This window comes from Panthera tigris, chromosome B3, assembly GCF_018350195.1.
Source record: "Panthera tigris isolate Pti1 chromosome B3, P.tigris_Pti1_mat1.1, whole genome shotgun sequence".
Classification (NCBI taxonomy): domain Eukaryota; kingdom Metazoa; phylum Chordata; class Mammalia; order Carnivora; family Felidae; genus Panthera; species Panthera tigris.
This window is the reverse complement of record NC_056665.1, coordinates 33,637,639-33,644,123: the sequence shown is the minus strand read 5'-3', so window position 1 is coordinate 33,644,123 and position 6,485 is coordinate 33,637,639. Positions and strand designations below refer to the sequence as shown.

At 46.3% G+C, this 6,485-nt stretch overlaps 1 long non-coding RNA gene across 1 annotated transcript; it reads left to right on the top strand.

The window, feature by feature from the left end:
* Window positions 1–2: 2 nt before the first annotated feature.
* Window positions 3–1,026, top strand: LOC102958643. Its single transcript, XR_445369.3, has 2 exons — window positions 3–509; window positions 884–1,026. It is a non-coding gene; the product is annotated as an uncharacterized LOC102958643 (long non-coding RNA).
* The last annotated feature ends 5,459 nt before the right edge of the window (window positions 1,027–6,485 follow it).

Genomic DNA, 6,485 nt, shown 5'->3' with positions numbered 1-6,485 from the left:
TCCCTCCGCCGCCCCGCCCCGCACCCAATCCTGGCTCCCGGCTCGCCGGGCCCCGCCCCTCCGCTTCCTCGCGGGGCTCAGTCACCTTCAGGAGGAAGTGCCGCGGCACCCAACGCGCTGCCAGGTTGCCCTTTAGGGGAGGACTACATTCCGTGGCGGAAGGACACGTTACATAAAAGCCTCGGCATGAACGCTCTGCGCAGGCCAATGAGGAAGTGGCGAGGCAGCGGGGCCCGCCCCGGGAGCTCCGGGGACCTCCCTCCCAGACCCCCGGGGCCACCACCTGTTGCTGCCAGCTTGGAGTGCTGGGCGAGGGCTCTTCTCTTGACCCTCGGCCCAGGCTGCCCTAGCTGTCCTGGCCTAACCGGGCAGTGCGAGATTTATGGATCCTCGGCAGCATTCCCCCAGCCCTGTCCTGCGACTCCCCATCCCTCCGGGTGCCCGCCCCAGCACACACCTCGGAAACCGTGCCGCACAGGCAGTTAGGGAGCCCGAGATGGGATCAGAAGGTGCGGAAAGATAGAGACTCCTGGGACGGTTGGAGGTCGCCTTCGGAAGGGCTCCCGCAATGGAGCGGGGTTAGGGACGACTGGGGAGGGCGGAGTGTGCGTGGAGCGGGAGCGCGAGGCCTTTTTGTTCTTAGGGCTACAAGAAAGGACTATTTGGGGCCAGGTGAATACTTTAGTTGGGGCTAGGATCCTGCAGAGCGAAGGCCTGAGAGTAGAAAGCGAATAGAAGGCATTAATATTAGTGTAGAAGTGACCATCAGGAAATATCAAGTCAGAATGTTAGAGTTGATAAACTGCAGGAATCAGCACTTTTGTTTTCAACCTCATGTATTTAAAAAAATATTGTTAGAGCTTTTCTTACATTTTTCTCCAAGGTATTTTCCGACTTTCCGAGGGCTAGTCAACAACCAATGATGAAGGCAGTTTATCAATGAAACAGCCGTTAATTCTTGCCTTCATGAAGCCAAGTTTTGAGAACAGATACAACGCTGCCTCATTAAAAATCGTTAAGACCATATTCTCTTAGGGTCTTTCCTTTTCCTGGAAAACTAGACAATGGATGTGACTTGATCAGGCAGACACCTGCCTTGCCCTGAATCAAAGGCCTTCCATTCCGCTTTCCTGTTAGTTCAGATAAGCTGGGACCAGAAAGTGACAGCCTAAAAGTGCGTTTTTGTTTGCCACAGAATCCTTTAATTTCTTCTGGAAGACTTTGCTGGTCCCCTTGGTTGTATATGGGAAGTTGGTTGGCCCTGAGCTAAGGACGAACTAAAAACAGTGGTGAACAACAGTGGGGGGTGGAGGTGTCAGTGATCTGGCCAGTGCTAGACTATGTTGCATTTTAAAGTCCTAAATCTAGATACACTCCCAAGATTGAAATGCACAGGTATTAAACTGGAGAGTTATAAAAATGCTGTCCATGAAACTCTGGCAGAGATGAATCCAGCATATCCTTGCTCGGGTTTAGATGCATAGTGAAAATCTGTCACATGGAGTTTAAGGTGATTGTCATTGTTTTGCCAAAAAGCAGCATAGTATATAAGAAAGTTTGGATTCCATCTTCTCTTCTTTCCAGTTTCACTTATTAGCCCTATGACCATATCCTATAATTCAATATGTAAGGGCCCAGTTCCTTAAAAGTAAATTGAAGGGGTGCCTAGATGACTCAGTCATTAAGCATCTGACCTTGGCTTAGATCATGATCTCACGGTTCACGAGTTCAAGACCCACATCAGGTGAGCTTGAGCCCTGCTTTGGGTGAGCACGAGCCCCACTTAAGGTGGTAAGTAAAAAAAAAAAAAATGAGCCCCACTTTCTCTCTCTCTCCCTGCCTCTCGCTCACTTGTGCCCTCTCTCTCTCTCTCAAACAACAACAACAAAGTAAATTGAAGACAAATGCCTGCTTCATAGGATGGGGTTTGATCAGATGATATATGTGAGTGAGTACAGCATGGTGCCCAACAGGCATCCCCTTTTTGGGGAATTGACCTTGTGGAGGATTATCCTTATGATTAGTGCCAGAACATCGTTCAGAATGCAAGGAACTCTGTTTGCCTTCTCTTGATCATCTTGAATCCCCATTCCTTTGACCCAGCAACAAGTATCCCCAGGGCTACATGAACCTGGGGGAAGCTGAGAGCCAGTCCTTCCATTAAGCTCTCTGAACTGGAAGGATGGGAGGGGGTGCTGTAGGTTCAACGGACTGGGGGGAGTGTGAGGGTATAGACTGCTTTGTTACCTGTTGGATTCATGGCCCCAGAACCACAGAATCTGGGATTAAATCTGGTCTCTTGAAGGTCATTTGGAGTCCCTCATGGGGTATGTCTGCAAATGGTACTGGACCCAACTCCTGTGGCCCTGGTGAGGGAGGGTGATATTTACAGGCTTTACCATTACACGACCTCATGAGGTAAAATGACAGTGTTCTCTCTCAGGCCAATACAGATTTCCAGGGCAGCCCATTGACCCCGAAAGTCAGGTTAAAGCAGAAGTGCTTATCACTTTGGATTTTATATGCCCTCTCCAGAGCCAGACCAAGTAGACTTAATTTATTCTATGCCTTCCTTCAGATTCCCAAGAGCTCTTCAGGCTCATCAGGGTGACACAAAATCTTAATTCCAGAGTTCCTCCACAGAAAAACCCTGGAAGGAAGAGAAAGTTGGCCTTTTGAAATCAAGAGTAAAGAGAGAACAGGTTTTCTGTGTCGGAAGGGGAAGGCTTCACATAGGAAAACACATGGAGGTTGGTTAGGACAGATATAGGTATGGGAAGGCATTCCAGGGGATAGCAACAGTAAAGAATATTTTCTGAATGCAACTGTGTATCTAGGTCCCCCCCTCCTCAGGATATGCCTCATCAGCAGTTAAAAGCAGAAGGGAGGAAGCTTGAGGAGTCCTTGTTCATTCCAGTGGAAGTACTGCCTCAGCCAAGGTGACCCGGTCGGCCTGTGTGACTCACTGCAAGTCTTTCTCTAGCCCAAAACTGTTAGGACTCACAGGACAAAGCCTCCCTAGGATACTTTAACCCTATCCACCAAGCCAGTCCCATGGAGGCCCTGTCTCCTTCTTTTTCCCTGCAAGTGTAGCCACAGCTAGGCTGCCTAAGATGCAAGTGGGATTGTAAGCAGATCCCTTCCCCCAAAGTAACCAAGACTTGGAAGACGAAGAAAGGCATCAGTGAACAATGGATCATGTGCTCCCTTCCTCAGGAATTCCTCCTGTTGCAGTTCAGTCACACTCTGCTTTTCACTTGGCACCTTACCTCTAGTCTTCATCTCCATGCTTACTGGCTACCAGACAACCTGACCCACTTAGCCCAGAAAGGACGGCTAGGACTAAGGAGACTTCAGTCTCTCTCCTAGACAAAATAATTTTTGTAGGTAATGCTTTAACTTAAAGGATGGCATCTTTGGCCCCATTGCAGGGGGTCTGGTTCTGAAATATCTGTGGAAAGTCCCACACTCCAGAGAGAATGAAGCCCCTTCAGATGAACCGGAGCCTACTTTTATTCCCACTGCTTCGGGGGAATTGTGTGACCTGCGAAGCTTCCTCCCCACCACTCTCAAACTTGTCCCAGAAGCTGAGACATCTCCCAAACCTCCACCTCCCAATCCATCCTGAGAAGCTGTTAGGTAACCCAGTTATGACTCAGCACCAGACTCTTTCCTCTCTTTCCCTACTGGCCAGAGTGAAAGGCAGAACCAAGCACAAGGCTCCTCCCCTATGGATGGCCACATCCTCACCACAAACTGAGTCAGGACCACACCCTGCCTGGATGGAAAATTACCATGAGAAGGAAGAAGGTTAAATTCCAGGAGTTTTCAAGTTCTCAATACAGAAATCACGGCCATCTACTCTCCACCTGGAACTAATTGAGGAAAATAGTTCTTTTCCTGGCCCTCGCCCTAAGTATGTCCAGGTAGAGACGAAGTAAGGCTGCTTGCGCCCAGGACCATGTGAAGTAGGAGGCCACAGTCAACCTACGTGTGCAGTATCTGTAATAACCTTGGCCTCTGTGAAGGAGGATCTCTGGTTCAGACCTGGCTTTCACAAGCCCCACCTCCGCGGTAGGCAGCCCTGAGTGGGAGAAAGAGGCAGTCCTTCTTCAACTCCTTCTCCAGGCTGTGGGAGGATTCCTCTCCAGAAACTCAGGGCCCCACCCTGCAAGATTCCCTGCAATGAAGGCATTGTTGGAGAAGTGCCATAGGTTTTTAATTAGATTTGTTTTATACCAGATAGGTTTTACAATTTTTCAGATATGTTTGGCTTTCAAACTTCTTAGATTCAGAGTCCTGTTGCTTTTATGTGGAACACTATAAAATGATGTATTTAATGTCATTACAATTTTATTGGCATAAAAAAGACATAATGTGTATGCTATGAAAAAAACAGTGACACCTATGAGAGCAGCGCAGGTGTTGGAGTTTTTTCCTGGTAATATACACTATCTGTTCATTACTTCTCATTCTATTATTTGCTAATACTTGCTATAGCAGGTGTCACTGACAAAGGGAAATTATAAGAAATGCTTACAACTGAGAAAAATCCATTCATAATTTCTGAAAATTGAGCAAAAATGTTACACCACTGGAGCAGCCAAGCACCTAGACTGAGTTGTTGGAACACCTGTGGGAGTAGTCTGAGAACCTCGGCGGGAATTGAAACAATGCTTAAGAGCTCAGATTCTGAAGTTGGGCAGTCCAGCACTGCCACTGACTTGCTATGAGACCCTAGACACATAATTTAAGATCTCTAAAGAAAACCTATCTTCCATCTTTTTTGTCAGCATTAAAATGAAAAAATACTTGTAAAGTTTAAAAGGCTATCTAGTCTAGAATTGGAACAAACAGTTCGGGAATCAGGTTATCTATCAGTCATGAGCTGTGGAATATGAGCAAATCACTTATCCTGTTTTCTCACCTACAAAATGGGAATAACAGCTCCTAATTCATAGGCTTGTGAGAATTACATTAGTCAAATACAGAGTGCTTACAACAATGCCAAGCATATAGTAATCCAAAGTGTTAGCAAATTATTAAAGTGCTTATTAGCATAAAACCTGGATCTACCTAGTATGAAGTAAAAAATGTTAGCTCTCCCTAATACTGTTTAGATGAGCTGCAAGGGTACTCCTAGGAGGCAGGAATTTCAGTGAGTGTGGGCTTCCTGGTGGGGCCATTTATTTAGTGGAAAGGAATTTCTCCTAGACCACAAAGCAGAATGGGACAGAGAGCCTTAGGAAACTTGTAGAGTCAAGAGTGTAACAGTCTTGATTAAGAACAGGTAAGGAAGTTTAAGAAAAGCTCCTACTGGGTGTTATATGGAAGTGATGAATCACTAAATTCTATTCCTGAAATCATTATTACACTATATGTTAACTTGGATTTAAATTTAAAAGAAGAAGGAAAAGAAAGGAAAGGAAAGAAAGAAAAAGAAAAATAACCCAGGGGATGGGCCGTAACAGTGGTACTTCATGTTGAGGCAAGTCAGGAACTACAATGCAGGCAAGGTACTCGGGCAAAGAAGGTATCTCCAAAGCACAGGGTGAAAGTAATGAGACAACAGGTGGTCTAGGGAAGACTCTAAATCAAGAAGCTGTAACTGAATAAAAAACCTATACTTGAAAAGCCAGGCTTGTTTAATGTGTTTTGTATTCTCTGTGCTTATATTCCTGTTTTTCTTCATTAATATTTCAAAGTATTTGATGTCCAACCCATCTCTGAGCTAACTTAGGGTTACAGGCACATGAAGCACAGCCTGAAAGGCCAGCAGAAGGTTGGGAGTGGGAATTTCAACAGGGAGATGGATTTCACTGAAATAATTAGGTCTCCTAGAAACAGCTCTCTTTCTTCACCTTGCTAACCTTGGAGAATTTGGATTTTGTTGTATTGAGGGAGGCTGAATTTCTCTAGATGTCAAATGAGAGACCAAGCCAACTTCCTGCATCTGTCAGCTATTTCCCCCCACCACCCTTACCCTAGAGAAATAGCTGGGAGGAGGAAGAGAATAGGGGCCCAACCGCTGAGACAGAGAGCAAGGGGCAGTGGCTAAGTTGTGTACAAAAAGCAGAGGTCCTGGGGCTCCTGGGTGGCTCAGTTGTTTAAGTGTCTGACTTCGGCTCAGGTCACGATCTCGCAGTTTGTGAGTTCGAGCCCCACGTCCAGCTCTGTGCTGATAGCTCAGAGCCTGGAGCCTGCTTCAGATTCTGTGTCCCTCTCTCTCTGCCCCTCCCCCGCTCATGCTCCCTCTCTCTCTCTCTCTCTCTCAAAAATAAATAAACATTAAAAAAAAAAAAAGCAGAGGTCCTAAGGGTAGGAAATCTGAGCTGCTTTGGCCTCAGCGGTACTTTTAAATCCTGAAGAACAGGCATCAGTGGTATTCTATATCCTTCTGAGTTTGCATCATCTGTGTAACTGATAACTGCCTAACTTCTTTATCCAGTTCACTGACAAAAATGTTGCCAGATCCGTGGTACATA